Source organism: Myotis nattereri, assembly GCF_964212035.1.
Source record: "Myotis nattereri genome assembly, chromosome: 4".
Lineage (NCBI taxonomy): Eukaryota > Metazoa > Chordata > Mammalia > Chiroptera > Vespertilionidae > Myotis > Myotis nattereri.
The window spans coordinates 46,756,786-46,775,147 of record NC_138079.1 but is presented as its reverse complement, the minus strand read 5'-3'; the positions used below and the strand labels follow the sequence as shown (position 1 = coordinate 46,775,147).

Below are 18,362 nucleotides of genomic sequence, written 5' to 3'. Positions count from 1 at the left end.
GCTTTTTCCTAAGAATGTTTGAAAATCAACTCCATTTCTATCCTCTATTTGAACATTTATCTTCAACAGTCGCTATGTTATTTCCTATTTTTCTCAAAAGCATTAGATTGGAGAGAGATGGTTATTTGTCAATTAGAAGAAAATTTTTTACAAGAGCTTACAACAGTGTTATGTGTAGAAAGCACATAGTATCCTAAAAGTAAATTATGAAAAATTAAAAGTACATTAGAATTTTCATTTTGCTAGTTACAAATATTTTTTAAATTAGTGTTTTAATTTGTTTCTTAAAACTGATTCTTTATAATAGAATTGAAGTAAAAAAAATGTAATAAAATCAATCTTATGATCCAAATAAAAGCTACCATTTTAAAGATGAGTAAACATAAAAGTGAGCATGTAAATCTATTAGCTGACTTACACATGAAGTGCATGTTCCTATCATATGTGCTCATTCTTCTTTTTTTTTGGTAAAAATGTAGTTTCAAATTCATCTTATTACAAATTTGTAACATTTTTATTATTTTTAAGATCAATTAATTGACTTGCCTAAATTACACATCTTATTTATGCAGTTAAATTCTTGTGTAATTTCCTAAGTTAGTAAGATTTTTCAACTTTCATTTACTAAATGCTCAAAATCTGAATATGTTATTTAGGTAAATATTTCTTGCCCCAGAGTTGTGACCCACTGAAGTGGTTCAGATAATTTTTTCCAAATTATTACTAATAAAATCTGTAAATGAGTTTATACATTGCAACATTCATACATTATCCCCAGTAAAATCATAACTCTAACTTCACTTTTGGCCTCCTTTTTTATTTTAATAGATGAGGAGGCTAACATCAAACTCATTATTTTATTCAAAACTGCATGGAACACTTATTTCATATATTTCCAATGACTATGCTATTTATCTATCATTGTTTTCAAAATAATATTTAATGCCTTGAAACCTATATAGGCAATCAAATTTGACCCATTATGTATCATTAAGACACATGATAAATTGTCTAAGCATAGCCTGAGGACATTTTGTAGCAGTTATGTCATCAGTAAATTATTTTAATTGCCACTTTTGCGTTTGGATTATCAAAAGTCTTGTTTTATGCGATCTAATCCTAAAGAAGTGAACTGTAGGCTTGACTTAATTTATTATAATACATAAAATCTTTAGATTTGGAAGACATATTTGGTTGCTATCTTCTGTTTATGTCTATATATGTAACACAATGCAAGCTGAAGATTGTGAGTGCAAAAGGTAAGATTTTGTATAGGATTATGTCTAATATATGGAGAAGCAGAAATACAGGTTAGTGCAGGTGGAAAACCATAGAACAACCGTTTCATTTAAGCAGAGGCAGGTTAAGCAAGAATCACAGGAATCCAGAGATTGGGGATCACCCAGAGAATAGTTTTTCCTTGATGGGGTGCTTAGGGAGACAGAGGGAGAAAAAAAAGAAATGGCCAGCCGCTTCTTAAATGGATGTTGCCTTTGATTAGTACAGCAGGGAAGAGTTGTTCTTTCAATGTTTATGAGAAGAAAGATCAACAACGCATTTAAGATGGAGAGGATTCCACAGTCACCAAAGAAACCAAAGAACTTGTATGCATATATGCATAACCCATGGACACAGACAATAGGGTGGTGAAGGCCTGGGACAGGGCAGGGGATGAGTAGGCTAAAAGAGGTTAATGGAGGGGAAAAGGGGATGTATGTGATACTTTCAACAAGAAAGATTTTTTTTTAAAAGATGGAGAGGAAAAGGTGGGAGACATCTGGGTATTAATGATATAAAACTGTTGAAGTAACTAAAGCTGGAAACTCACTACCTTTGATATTTTATATGAAATCATATATTTCCTTCTCATTTAAACTACTTTCACTTGCATTTTTAAATGATGTGCAATTAAAAGTTGTTTAACTGATTAATTATAAAATTAATAAGATGTATTATTTCTCAAGTGAGTACTATGGTATTGTAATTGATAATGTGTAACAAATGTAAGTATGAAAAAGTTAAAAGAATAATGAGTAAACTTAAAGATATCTGAGTTATTCTTATTCCATGCATCTTAATTCCTATAGTTGTTAAACAAAGTAATATACTTATTTTCAAAGAAATATAGGTTCTTTAAAGCATGTTTGCATTGACTTTAGAGAGAGAGGAAGGGAAAGGGAGAGAGAGAGAGAAACATGGACTGGTTGCCTCCAGCGTGCCCTCCCCCACCTTCCCCACCACAGGGATCAGCCCACAACCCCAGTCAGGTGCCCTGACCTTTTGGTGCATGGGAAGATGCTCAACCAACTAAGCCACACTGGCCAGGCTAAAAAAATTTTTTTAAAAGACCCAAAGCAATTAATTTTAACTAGTTTAGGTCTTGCCTTTGTAACACAATAGGCAGTTTAAGAAAGAACACCCACATGATTAAGTTTCTCAAACATATTTTACACTTGCTTAATTATTCTTTAAAAGAGATAGTTTTTACAGGAAAGGGTATGGATTACTTCAACATGTTTGATATATTTATAGGAATACAAATGTATCCTGCGCTCAAAAAAGATAAAAGTATGTTGGGCAACTAATTAAAAATTATCAGGCATGCAAAAACAACCCCTGTAAAATATAACTCATAATAATGAAAAAACTCAACCCATCAAAATTGCCCTGCATATATAATAGATTAGAGAATTAGTAAGAATATTAAAAGATGTATTATAACTGTATTGGACACCCTCAATAAAATGGAGGAAAGAATGGATATATAGGATAGAGACATGAAGATATGGAAAAAGATCCAAACTGAACTTGTAGAGATGGAAACTTTATGATTAAAATGAAAAATATGCTGAATGGAATTAAAAGAAGAGTAGAGATTGCAGAAGAAAAGTTTCATGATCTTGAAGACAAAGCAAAAGTATTATATAAAGTAAAACAGAAAAATAAATGAGTGGAGTATTAGTGAGCTGGGAGATCATGTCTAATGCAATGGGAATCCATGAAGGAGATAAGAAAGGTGAAGGTGGTCATATATAAATTTCAAGAAATGATAGCTAATATTTTTCAAACTTGATATAAACTATAAATATTCCTACCCAAGAAGCTAAACAAACCCAAGCACAAGCAACATAAAGAAACCATACCAAGGCACATCATAATACAATTGCTCAAAAAAGAGTGAAAATTAGGAAACTGTAAAATCACCCAGAAGAGAAAGACATGTTATATACAGAGAAAGGAGGATAAGTATAAGGTTAAATCATGTGTTAGAAGCAATACAAACAAAAACACAGTAGCAAATATTTCTAAATTAGTAAGAGGGTAAAAAAATCTTCCTGTCTAGAATTCTTTATCCAAAAAAAAGTCAACAATAAAGACAAAATAAAGGTATATTTTTAGATATAAGAAAGCTAAAAATATATTAACAGCAAAACAGCAATACAAGGACTGCTAAAAGAAGTCAAGTTCTATAAATAAGTAGAAGGAACATGGTACCAAATAAAAATCAGGTTTAAAACAAAGGAATGACAGGCATCAGGAAAAGTAAATTTATGGATAAACATTATTTTTTAATTATTAAAACAAGTTCTTTAAACTATAATTGTGTCTAAAGCAAAGGTAATAAAACTGTTTTGGGGGGATTATATAGAAATAAAATATGTGACAGCAATAACACGAAGGTCAGATAATGGGAGAGGATATGCAAGTGTATATGGGAATTCTCTGTATATTCCTGTCACCTTTGCTATGAACCCCAAAACCACTAAAAATAGTTTTTAAAAAAGCTAATTAAAAGCAAGTGAAACTCAAAGTAGAAAAAGTAAATAATCAGAACAGAAATCTGTGAAATTGAAAAGAGAAAATAAGCAAAATTAGTGAACAAAATAGTATCTTTGAGGAGATAATTATAAATATTTAGACATACATATCAAGAGAAAGAGAGAAAACAAATAATGAATATCAGGAATGGAACAGGTGATATGTAATATCAAAAGTTAGAAAATATATATAGCAAAAATACCATCAAAAGAAAAACAGACATTTCCAATATCATCTTTCCAAATTATAGAAATTATTTTTAACAGATAAAGCATGCATACAGTGAGTAGCTCTGTAGAACACGTAGAACAGCCAATAAGGAACTAGATGATTTTAAGGACACTAACAAATGCCCTCATTGATACTTTGGAACATATTCCCCATGAACCCCAGAATACACATTCTTTTTTTTTTTTTTAAGTTGGAAAACATATGTTTCTTTTTTAATATTTTTTCCAGGAACAAATGATAATTATAACAAAGTTCGAGGTTCTTATAATTGTGTACACATGAATCTATTTCTAAATTTCTAGTAATTGTGAAACCATTTAGAAAAAAGGAAATTGACCATGTTATTCATTTTTGTGGATAATTTGAAATATCTGATGTATACTATACTTTCTTTGAAGCCCACACTTATTGAAGCCCAAAGAATATATATTGCTTAGTACCCTATTGTGCAAAGATGATCCTTGCCAGTTTGGCCTACAAAAATTGAATTTTATTTATTTATTTATTTATTTATTTCTTAAAGTATGGGAGCGGGGAGGAGACATATGTAATACTCTTTGTAATACTTTAAGAATACACATTCTTTATAATGAACATGGAACCCTCAACAAAAATGACCCAAAGGTCATAAAATTTGTCTGAATAAATTTGAAAAATAATTGCTATATACAGGGCATATGTTTACTGACCAAACAGAAGATAATTAGCAATCAGTAACAGGAAGTTAGAATATACTCAAGTATTTGAATATTAAACAATACACACATAAATATCCCTTAGATTAAAACAGATGTCATAAGGGACATTATTTTCTACTGAATATGAAATGTTGCAATTTATGGGATATAGTGAAAATAATGTTTAAATGGAGTTTTTTTGTTAAAATGTTTCTATTCGCAAATAAATGTTTAAATAAATGTTCTAAATTTATTAAAAAGCCAAAATTTTCTTTTAAATAAGAGTAAGTAGAAAATAATAAAATTATAAATGAATAAACATTACAGGTTTATTTTACTAGCCACAAAGTGGAAGCAATTCATAAGTCCATCAACAAGAGAATGGAAATACAATTTTCTAAGTTTATATTATGGAATTCTACTTACCAATAAAACAAACAAACAAATAAACTACCAAAATACAAAAAAAGATGAATTTCAGTGACCTGAAGATAAATAAGAGAAATCTGACACATAATAGTATATAATATATTATTTAATTGATAATAAGTTTAAAAGAAAATATTAAAAACTGATTCCTGGAGCTAGAAATAATAACATAGACTTTTCTTATGTTTTGTTTTGTTGTTTTTTTAACTCAGTGGAGTAAACATGAAAGAATTCTCTGGAATGATAAAAATGTTCTACATCTTAATTAGGTTGTTGATGACATGTGTGTATACATTCACTAAAACTTATTGAATTATGGAAATAAAATTTCTATATTTTACTCTGTTTAAATTTTGCCTTTGTAAAGTATGTAGATTATTTTCATTAATTAAGTAAATTTAGAGGGGTGATTTTACCCCTATATAAAATTATTCTTTTATATAGTAGTTGGCATAGCAATATACGTCCTTTTACCATACTTTTAAAACTGTTCTATAATATATATATATGGTGGCATTAAAATAGAACAGACCCCAACTCAAGAAGCAACTGCTTAACTGGCTATGTGGAAATTATTTTTGGATTGAATGAGTAGCATGCATTCTAAGAAAGTTTGGCCCCAATCAAACTTTTTATTTTCTTTGTAGAAAGTGAGGAGCTCAATAAGTAATTAGTGGTACAGCACAAAGAGCCCTGAAATTGTTTGGTTGTGGTATCTTAAAAAGATGTTCTTGTACTCATTCATTCATTCATCAAGTATATAATTGGCTGTGATGTTCCTGGACATGTTTAGGCACCACAGTTATATTAATGAGAAAATTAATATCCCTGTGGCATCAAGGATCATTTAGATGAAATGAAATAAACAGAGGTGAAATAGCTGGACCTTAGCTATTTTACCAAGATCTGAGACAACTGAAGTATAGCAGATATTGTCTTCCTTATTAATGCATCTGTAAAGAGTACATGAGATAATACATGTAAATGTTTGAAACCTGTAAGAGGAAAACATGTAGAGTTATGTATCATCAAGTAAATTGCATTATAAAGTAACAAGCTTATGTTGTCAGGTAGCAGGTTTAAAGAAAGAAAAAATATACCTATGGTTCTAAAAATTTTGTTACTTATTTCTAAGGGGATATCAAAGTTTATTTGGATGGAGATAATATCACCATATATATGTCTTGAATGAGATTCTCACTGTATGTTGCTATTATTAGTCAATGTTATGCTTTATACAGCTTGGTCTGAAGAATTTCTTTATATATTCTTAGGTTAGCTGACAGCAACAAGAGGAAAGGAATCATCTACAGAAGAAAATCTACCTGTCTGTAAGTTGTCTGTTACATACATCTATTATGTACACATTCAGATTTTTATACATATGGAGTATATAAATATACATTGTGTATTTGTGCTATTGTGCTTCTTATGCTCTTAACATATATATCATTTATTTCATATGTGTCATATGTATGGATAATTAGTTTAAGTAGCAATTAAACTAATCTCTTAAACAATATATTTAAACCATATTACCTTTTTTTGGGGGAAACATGAAGGAATTTAGTCTGTTCTGTCTTTAAACCTTGAGCTATTTTAAATGAAATAGAGATCAGAATTTAATATTAGGAGATCTTGGGCTCCATTAGCAAGGGTGTCATTTTTTCATTATGAGTCTACTTTATACTGCTGTGATATACAAGTGATTATTAAAACACTTTTTATAAATATAAAAAAACAATATAAAAGAACTATAGAATGTTTAGGAGAATCACTTAGTAAGTCATTCTAAATATTTCCAAGAGAAGGAAAAATATTTGTGACCAGGAATTTGTATCTTCCAATGTGTTTTGCATTAGAAGATAAATCTTGGGGATAAATCAGTGCCATAGAGCACAATGTCAAAGTTGTTTCATATTGTTATTAAACTTCGTACTGCTTTAGATGGCAACGTGGGGAACAATGAAAATCACTGCTCATGGTTCTATAACTTAAATATAAAAAGAGGAATAAATTGATGTGTTTATGCTTTTAAATCATTCAGAATTTTTGGATAAAATATATATCAAAATTATCTTAAAAGAATATTTTAATAAAGATTATGCTATTTTGCCTAGGTTTACACAAAATGAAGGCAATATTTGGCAATTGTTCACCAATTTTGATACATTTCTTTTGGAGCTACATTACCCAATTTGACAAGATATACAGATGAACTTTACCACATACACATTGTCTCTTCTGTTCATTCTAAATACAGTTAACAAGAACTGTTACTGCTGACTAGCCATAGTTCTTTTTATAAGTAATTTAAATGTGACCAGAGTATGAGTTAAAAGATTAAAAATTATGTTCAATGATGTTATCATTTTAGAAAATAACTTTATCATCTTTAATTTTTCAACATCCTATATTTCTGTGTTTCACACACAGTAATTATCCCTTAAATAGTTTTGGTTATTATTTATTTAATGTCTATCCATCTTTTAAAATACTAACTCCCTAAATATAAGGATTGTATACATCATGTTACCAATGTATTTTCAGTATCTGAGAGAGTGCTCAGCACTGAATATGCATCAGCATATAGTACTAAATGAGAGATTGTTAACTTAATTAACACGAATTCTACTTATGGAATCTATCCCATTAGATTGGGAAGACCAGCCCGTTTGGATATTTGCTTCTTGCACTGCAGCCATCAAAGTAAAGGGACATAATGGCTGGGGAGAAGAGGCCAATGTTATAGTTAAAGATTCTATAATTTAAAAAATTGTGAAATGGTGGGCAAAAAGGTAGACCTATATTAAGGGAAGTGCAAATTCTTAGGTGTTTGGGAAAAAAAGCAGAGAATCATAGCCCAATCTGTGGCTTACTGACCAGAGATTACATCTAAATGCAAATTAGAGAATTCACTACATCTTCAGGTAGTCATCTATTGGAAAAGAGGAATTCAAAACCTGAGAATTCTATCAAACAAAGGGGGTGATAGTAGGAAACTGAAAATGAGGCAGGAAGGAGAGAAATAATAGTCTATGCACTAGCAGAAGCAAAGGCCTACAGTTGAGGATGTGAAAGCATCCTAAATTCCAGGTGGTAAGGTCAGGTCACCTGGCACTGTGTTTAAAATGTGTGTGTTTTCTCAAAATGCATGTTTGCAGTTTGGGTCTTTTGCTTTGTGTTTGTTTGTTTGTATTTTCATACTTCATCCTTCATGCTGGATAATGGAACAATTATAAAATTATTGGATTCAAAAAAAGGAAGGACAACTTACAAATACTTGCATATTCAATCTTTACTTTTGTACTCGAGCTGAATTGGGAATGGTGTAGGGTGGTTTTAGAAATAATGCAAAGGTATAACTCAGTTTTCTGTGCTAGCTATTGAAGTCCCTATCCCTTCTATGAGATAATCTCATATAATCCTCCCCAGGCAAATGCTCCTGGAAGGGGAATGGCTAGTTTTCATAAATCTCTTGCCACTACTCTGTTGTCATTTTTGTTTTATTACTTGCAGCTGCCCCTGGATGCCACTGCTTTTACTGAAAGTTAAGTCCTCCAAACCCAAATTGCATGCCCCTCTAGATGTGAAGACCACCGGTCTTTTAATAATTATCTGAGGACAGTGGTATCACTTTGGTCTCTCACTCTGTTAACCAAAATTGTTTAGAATATTTTATAGTTAGGTCCCTCCCACGGCTGTTCATAGCAACTGAAATTATCCCATATCTGGGTCTGGAAAACCTTCAAATTCTGACTGTCGAATCCCTTGCTCCTCATACTCTGCCTTTTCTTCTTTCTATTGGCAACTCATCATTTTGAATTCTATTTTAGATTGAACACATTTTATATATCAAGAAAGAGTGATTTTTAAAAATTGGTATAGCATATGATACATTCATCTTCCCTGAACTATTTCAAGTTAGCAATTGAATTACTTTTTATTTTCTGTCAATTAAAGAATGTGTGTCTCTGTAGAATATTGTCTGATTATGTCTTCTCTGTTGTTTAGCTTTCAAAGAACACATTCTGCATTAATATTTCAGTGATAAGAAAATGAGACAGTCTGGGTATCACAGTAGTCACTGAATTCTGCAGAATATTTGGTTTGTGTCACAAGATTTTTGAAATTGTTAAAATGTTATAATTTTTGGTTTCATCTTCTGTTCAATCTTCTATTATCTGGGAGAAACCTGCTACTGATATAATTCTGAGTTGCCAATATTAAGCTCATTCAGCTTGCCAACTTTAAAGATTCAGAAACCATAGCCTGAAATATACTGCCATAGCATTATGCATGGTTATCTCACTTAGATTAATTTAAAATCTATAAAAATGGTTACTGTTTATATAATAAAATTAATTATACCTAAGAAGCTGTTTATGATAAAGCTTTTCTTCCATCAGCATATTTTAAATAATCTATTGATATTTATTTTACATTAATTTACAACTAAATCTCTTAAAATCAAAATGAATTATTTTGTTAAAATTCAGCAGAGCTAGCAGCTACTTTCTTTCACAGTCAGTGTTTATTAAAAATCACGTTTGGGTTTTTGTAGCTGTTAAACCAGTTGTGTGTGCAAAGATCCTAATGGGCTTGCTTATGAAAAGCCTTTCCAAGGAAAGAAGTTGAACCTGAGCAGGACCATTACCCTGGCTGTGGCCCAGTAATTCAGCAAAAAGACTAAAAGGGAATAACAGTTTAATGTACTCTGAGTAGCTCTTCTATGCAAAGAATCTTAGTCAGATTGTTAGGATACATTAGCAAAAATCTAGGAAGCAGGTACAAACTAGTTCTCCTTAAAATTGAGCAGAAATAATAGCAGTTATCTGCCAATTACAACAAATGAGAATGTGCATTTTAGAAATTAAAACCACAATGAGGTAGTTACCACTTCACATCCACAAGAATTGCAATAATCAAAAAGACAATAATAGCATTTGCAAGGATGTGGAGGAACCTGAATTTTCACGAATTGTTGGGGGGGGGGGCGGAATGCAAAAATGTAGTAGCCATTTGAAACAGAGTTCATCAATATTAACCATATTATCTTGCTCTTGAGAGTGTTTTGGAGGTGGTATCCTAGCAAACACAAGGATTCTTGTTTGTTGGATATAAGAGTAACTTCTAAATAGGTAGAAAATTAAGCATGAAGCAAGGAAACCTAAGCAAAAAATCCTGACCACTTGGAGTGACTAAAGAAGTGATAAGAACCAACATATGTCTCTGTGTTCTGACAGGTGCCCAACATTCATCCAAGCTCAGCAAGAACTCAGTGTATAACTCAAAGACAAACAACTCACACAAAGACTTAGTGCACTAAAGCTGGCTATATTGTGTGCCTTCTTTTGTAATGACTTGAGTGCCCTGGGAGACTGAGCGTGCTTGTGAACGGCAGGATGAATATAAGTGAGAGTCACTGATACTTGGTTCTCAGGATAATAGAACTTAAAATAACTAAAAGTTTTTAAGCAACATACACTGATGGCACCAATAAACTTCTCTGTATCAACCTAGGTCAGCAAAATAAATGGATATCTAATTGAATCTAAAGTATGGTTCATATGCACAATACATAAAATGATGGAGATTCAAAAAAGTCTGAGCTCATTACTTAGTACAGGTATACAGCAGTGGGCAACATAGGTTAAATTGCCAGCCATCATTATCTAAAATATAAATTATAAATAAGAATTTAGAAATAATAAAAAAAATAATACAAATAAAAATACAATAATAAATAAATAAATAATAATGCAGGCATAAATTATTTTGCATACTCACTTCTTTCTCCATACATAAACACTTGTTTCCCTTTGATTGTTTTTAAGATCTAAATTTGTTCAGTAAACTAAATTGTTTCCACATTATGTGTAACTTGATATAGAATTTTGTTTATTTTTGTGGGAATAAATAGTGACATGAAAATCTGAAAATTCATGAAGAATGACACCATCAATTCAAAATATACAAAAAAGGAGAAAAATAAAAACATATCAAAAGTTCAGAAAAAATGTAGAAAAAGAGACCAAGTTAAATAGAGTATAAATTAAAAGACATTAATACATCTATGTTTATCAGTAATTAATGTAAACAGGAAAAATTATTAAAATTACCTGTATTTTGCTTTAAAGAAGGCACTATAAAATGAAGACAGATATAAAGACAGTAATTAAAGAAGTTATGATAAATGTGCCAGTCGAATATAACAATAAAGCAATTTGTTATTTTAGGCTGAATATGAGGAAAAGAGCAAGAGAGAACAAATAAAACATACAAATAAAAACAGGTTTTCTATTAGATGGCAAAGGGAAGATTTCATATCACATGTTTAAAATATATCCTGGTTGCTGTATGGCACTTTTAATTCCCACAGAGTAGCTCATAGAATATACCTGCAAAATCGTGATATTCATTTCCCCTACTGGTGGTGTCTGGATTCCCCATGTGCAAGTCTACCATCATGAAAATGAGGACATCCATGTTTCTTTATACACCAAGGAGGGAGATGCGCTGGGGGAAAATGTCCAGGAGTGGATTTCTGGGGGACATCAATGTATGCTACTTAACTTCATCAAGTTCTGCAACATTTAGAAAAATGATAAAACTTACAATTCTGTTATGAACCAATGAATTTACACAAATTCCAACACTGATATTACCTTTTAATTTTTGCTAAACAGATCATCTGAAAATGTTATCTTATTATTGTTATAATCTGAATTTCCATTCCTGTGAATTTATTAATTTTAATTTAATTTGAACTTTCTAGTGTAGTTTAACTTCTCATCATATTCATATTCTTTGCTCAATCTTTTATTTTTCTGGTCTCATTAGTTGTTTTGCATAAGTTTCTCCTAAATTCCTGATGCTAATCCCTTGTCAGTTGTAGATGTTGTAAATATTGAAGTCCAAGCTGCCACCCCATCTGTTAACTTTATGTGCTTCTTTGAATAGAAATCCATGAATCTTAAGATTTACACTTTGTGTATTTCTAACTTGAAAAACCGAATATTTTCTTCACTGCAAATTCAAAAAGAGTACTTTTTTAGTTACAGTGAAGAGAAAGAATAGATTTTCTTTAACTTAATCCCTCGGTGAGCATCCATAGCTTTATAAATGCAGCATTTTCATATCTTTAAGTATTCCAGGTATTCCTTTTATGAAAACCACTTCCTAAATGCAATAATCAAGTATCACCCAAGCTCCAAAGGCCCTGCCTTGTGCTATGATTTTAATGGTTAATCCCAGGGAAATATTAACTGGGGGAAAATGGGTTGCTGCTAATGGAATATTCCATTGACATGCTATCTTTTGTCACTGAGGTGGAGTTTATCTGTGAAATTAGCATACACATAGATACCATAGACACAAAAAAGAAAAACTTGCAGCCTTCAGTTGTCACCTATATGTAGATGATATGGAAATGTAGAGTTTTAGTATTAACCTTGTTAGGGTACTCAGTTTTATATCATCAAATGAATATTTCCATTTAGATTTAAAGAGCAAACTGCTTCATGAAAGAAGTATGGACTTGAGAGTAAGATTTGTGTCTGAATACTGCCTCTGCCACTTGGGTAGAGAGGCAAGTTACTTGACTTCGTTAATTCTCAGCTTCCCTGTATATAAAGGTAATAGTATTGATAATAATTTGTATTAAAATAAGTAATTAGCATTTATGGAGACTTGGGTGTTTTTGTCGAGCCTTTAGCATGCAACAGTGTAAGCAGTCATTACATTAATAAAGTAAGACATGAGTCACTTTTCAGGAGTGAGGAAAGTTATAGGAAGATTAAATCATTTCCACCCAATACTTGCAATAAGAATATGCAAACAATGAAGGAAAGAGTCACGCCTGCGTCTGCCTAACTGTAAAGTTGATGGATTTATAACTATGCTGTACTGTTACTCTTTTTGATAACAGATGCTTCACTAACACCTAACAGATGATACACTCCTAGCAACTCCTCCTCCCACCCTCCACTGACTCTCAGCAACTTGCTTCCTATTGATTGCTGTTAAAATGGTATTATGCTTATATAACCTCACAGGCTTGCAAACATGGAATTATGTAAGGCTTTCTTTAAATTTTTTTAATTTTTATTGATTTCATAAAGGAAGAGAGAGGGACAGAGAGATTACAAACATCAATAATGAGAGAGAATCATTGAAGGGTGCCTCCTGCATGCCCCACACTGGAGATCGAGTGCCCAACCCAGGCGTGTGCCCTGACCAGGTATTGAATTGTGACCACCTGGTCCATAGGTGGATGCTCAACCACTGAGCCACTCTGGCTCGGCTATGTAAGGCTTTTTACTCTTCTTTAGATTCACTATCTAATCAGTAATCATCTGATATTTTATATATAAAAATACTTCTATAATTTAATACTTTTTATATGCAGATATAACACCACATGTTTTGAAGAGCCTCGATATATTTATCCACAAGTCTGATTTCTTCTACACCCAATCCATTAATCATTCTTGAATTTTAGAATTCTTAATACATCATTTGTCATGTTACACCATCTGCAAAACATTTACTTTCTCTACCATTAAACAAGATAATTTTAACTTCTGAAACAGGCAATCAAGTTTCTTAACAATTATTATATAAACACAATTTTTATAAGTTTATTGAGCTATAATTCACATACATAAAATTCACCCTTTAAAATGTAAAATTGTATGGTTTTTAGTATATTCACAGTTTTGAACCTATTACCAACTAATTTTAGACTATCTTCATCACCCCCAAAGAAACTCCACACCCATTAGCAGTCCATCTGCAGTCTTCCCTCCATCTAGTACCAGGCAGCTATCCATCTAATTCCTCTCTGTGTGGATTGGCCTATTCTGGATATTTGGTATTAATAGAATATGTGGCATTTTATGCTGGCCTTTATTTATCATAATGGTTTTAAGATTTGTTCATGTAGTAGCATGTATAAGGCTTTATTTTCCATGGTTAAAAAATATTCTCTTGTAGATACATAGCATATTTTGTTTATCCATTCATAATTTGCATTTACATGTTTATTATAGGAATTTGGATTGTTTCCATTTTTTGGCAGTATGAATATATTCTTCTTAGCATTGTTTTTAAGTTTTTGTGTTGCCATATGTTTTCAATTCTCTTGAGTATTTTTATCTAGCAGTGCCATTGTTAAGTATAGAGCAACTCTATATTCAACTTTTGGAAAAACTACCAAACTTTTCTGTAAGGCACTACAATGTCTGAGGGATTCAATTTTTCAATTTCTCCATGACCTCAACAATACTTGTTTTTGCCCTTTTTATGATAGCTAATATTACACCATCCTAGTGAGTGTGACCCTATATTGTGGTTTTGATTTATTGGTCATTAGCTTGTCTTCTTTGGAAAATGTCTATTTAAATTGTTCACTGAACATCTTTTACTTCAGTTATTTGTCCTTCTGTTGTTGAGTTGAAAGATATTTTACATGTTTTGGATATAAACCCCTTACTAGATATATGATTTACAAATATTTTTCTTCACTTGGTGGGTTGTCTTTTTAGTCTCTTGATTGTGTTTTCAAGCACAAAAGTTTTTATTGTGCCAAAGTTTAATTTATTTTTCTTTAGTTTTTTAAAACTGGTATTAAGTTTATGAAACCATTGCCTAACTCAAAGTCAAGAAGATTTATGCTTAAGTTTTCCTTTAAGAAGTTTAATTTTAGCTCTTATTTTTAGGTATTTTATTTATTTTGAAAAATTTTATATATGATGTGAGGTAGTGGTTCAAGTTTCTTTTTTGTATGTGATATTCAGTTGTTCCAGTATCATTTGTGAGCAATATTATTTTTCTATTATTATGGCACCCTCATCAAAGTGCCCATAAATATAAGAATTGTTTTAACACTTTTAATTTATAGACATTCTTATATAAATACTATACAATTTTTATTGCTGTAATTTTATAATAAGTTTTGAAATTAAGAAATGAATCCTCAAATTTTGTTCTTTTTCGAATTTATTTTGTCTAGTCTGGCAATTCCATATGAATTTGAGGACCAGCTTGTTGATTTCCACAAAAAGTAAGATAGGATAATGATAGAGAATGTATTCAATCTATAAATTAATTTGGGGAGTATTGTCATCTTAACAATATTAAGTATTCTAATATATAATGAACACATGATATCTTTTCATTTATTGAGATCTCTTTAATGTCTTTAAAGGATCTTTTGTTGTTTTCAGTGTAAAAATCTTGTACCTCATGTGCATGTTTATTTCTAAATAATTTATTCTTTTTGATACTATTATAAATAGAATTATTTTCTTAATTTTATTTTTTCATTGATATTGTATAGAAATACAATTGACTTTTGTGCCTTAATCTTATATACTGTAAAATTCACAACTTATTCATTATTTTTAATAATTTTAGTAGATTCCATATCCATAATTTTAGTGATTTTCTATATGCCAGATCATACTTCTCTGCTACAAGGATTTAACCATCTTACAAGCTCTGGAAGAGAGTTCAGTGAAATAGACACTTACTGTATCAAGCATGGGTTCACATATAGCGTTTTTTAAGATGTGAGACAACTACAGAAAGCCATCTGAATTCAATAAAGATTCAACATAAACAATACGTACAAAATATACAAATGGTAGTTAACTCTGCAATTTAGTACTAATAGTGTACACACATTCAAACTCACACAGTGTCTGTGTTTGAACTGAAGAATTACTATTATTTGAGTATGGGAAATACTTTTAAATTTCTCTGTCTGTTTTCAACAGTAAAATTAGAGTTAAAAACATTGCTTCATTGAGTTTCAGTGTATTTTAAAGAAAATGGTTATAAACTAGCAAAAGTGTCTAGCATATTTCCTAGCTTCTATCTGGTACTTAAACATTAAATACTTTCCCAGAGAAAAGACTGGTAAATCATTGCAGCAGAGAAATCGCTATGGCATAGATATAACACAGTCTTTTTCTTTCACACTCAATACAACCTGCATATGCTGGACAATGAGTGCTGTTATAGGGCCCCCTGATAGCCCCACCAGTCATCCCACAGATTGGCTCTGATTGCCAGCCAATGATCTCCCCAGCTGGTGTGACTCAATTGGTTAAGCATTGTCCCATGTACCAGGAGGTTGCAGGTTTGATTCCTGGTCAGGGCACTTGCCCAGGTTGTGGGCTCAATCCTCAGTAGGGGGTGTGCAGGAGGCAGCTGATTGATGTTTCACTCTCATCGATGTTTCTGTCTCTCTCTCCCTATCCCTTCCTCTCTCTGAAATTAATAAAAACATATTTTTTAACAAATTCTTATGATAACATTCAGGGATAGAGTACCTCACTATTCTCCTTTATCTATTTGGCCAATGATAACTTTATATATGGTGTATGCCAAGGATAAATAAGTAGATGTAAATAACAACCTTATAGGTTTACTAGAGGCCCAGTGCACAAAATTCGTGCACTGGAGGGGGGTGTCCCTCAGCCCAGCCTGCACCCTCTCTAATCTGGGACCCCTTGGGGGATGTCCAACTGTTCCCCACAGGATCGGGCCTAACCTGGCAGTCAGACATCCCTCTCACAATCCAGGATTGCTGGCTCCTAACCACTCACCTGTCTGTCTGCCTGATTTCCCCTAACCACTTCTGCCTGCCAGCCTGATCACCCCCCTAACTGCTCCCTTGCTGGCCTGATTGACACCTAACTGCTCTCCTGCCGGCCCGATCACCCCCAACTGCCCTCCCCTGCTGGCCTGATTGCCCCAACTGCCCTCCCCTGCTGGCCTGGTTGCCCCCAACTGCCCTCCCCTGGTGGCCATCTTGTGACAATGTGGGGTGGCCATCTTGTGATGATGCTAAGGTGTGAGGGTCAATTTGCATATTACCTCTTTATTATATAGGATAATTCTAGTTTTCTAGAAAGAGGAGGAAACTTCTACACTTAAATAAATTTATCACTGTCCATAAAGAATTTAGGGTATCGCTGTTAAGTAAAGATATCAGTGTATACTTTAAAGTCTATGTGTATGTGAATGAATGTTGCTGCACTTAAACTTATAAATTTGGAAAATAATGAGATGAATTGGTTAAAGTGAATAGTCATCTGCATAAAAAGAAATAACTAAATGAAGTCTATTTTTATCATAATAAGACAGCTTCATAGTCTTTTAGTAAAAAATATTTTTTCAGCAAAGATCTAGCTTTAGCTTAAAGTCATGCCAGTAACTTTGAATAATGAGATTACAAAATTCCTGATCTTCTGTCATGCCATGTACAACAAAATGTATCAAAATGTGGGTTGCATTATGCCATCACAGGATTAGCCATATCCTATATAATAAAAGCCTAATATGCAAATCAACCAAACAGTGGAATGATTAGTTGCTATGATGTGACTGGCCACTAGGAGACAGATGCTCAATGCAGGAACTCCCCCCAGCCCAAGGTGGGGCTGGTGAGCAGGTGGCACCACGCCAGCCAAGGCAGGTGCCAGCAGGGGCCCCCTGATAGCCCCACCAGTCATCCCACAGATTGGCTCTGATCGCCAGCCAGGACTAGGGACCCTACCCATTCATGAATTTCATGCACTGGGCCTCTAGTTTTTTAATAGAGTACAACAAAAATCTATACTGTTTCTCTCATCTGCTCTTTTCATGGCTTTCAATAGAATAAGCTTATTCTAACTGCATCCAGTCTCTTGATTACCTTTAGATGTGAATATTTTCCTTTACATCTCTGTAGAAATCCCACAATATATTTGTAGATGGGAAGCTTATTTATGACTTTTTAACTTAAAAAGAGCAGTGGTTTTGAGCAACTGAGTCTTGATCTTTATCTTTTGATTATTTTGTTGTTTATCCACACTTAAATGTGCATGCACACACATTGTTGCCCTCCCCACCCCCAAAAAAGAAGAAGAAAGCAGTCAAAGGAAACAATATAGTAGTTATGATGTGAATCTGAAGGCAAGGAGAATGCATTTTGATCTTTATAAAGGCATAAGGATTTTTCTGCCATGACTTACACAAATATAGCAAGAAATTTAGAAAAATATTTCTAAAAAATAACTATCAAATTTGATACTGTATCTTCATTTGTGAGCATTCAGAGACCAATTAGAACAAAGCAAAACAAAAATTCCCCAAAGATGTAATTTTTTTTAATCTTGTACAAGATTCAGGAATAAGAAGTGGGAAGTGAGCAAT

At 32.2% G+C, this 18,362-nt stretch overlaps 1 long non-coding RNA gene across 1 annotated transcript in view; it reads left to right on the top strand.

The window, feature by feature from the left end:
* Positions 1 to 18,362, top strand: part of LOC308518803 — a 312,780-nt gene that overhangs the window by 1,649 nt on the left and 292,769 nt on the right. The window contains exon 3 of the long non-coding RNA XR_013995961.1: positions 6,431 to 6,487. This is a non-coding gene — a long non-coding RNA (uncharacterized lncRNA). The remainder of the gene's footprint in view (positions 1 to 6,430; positions 6,488 to 18,362) is intronic.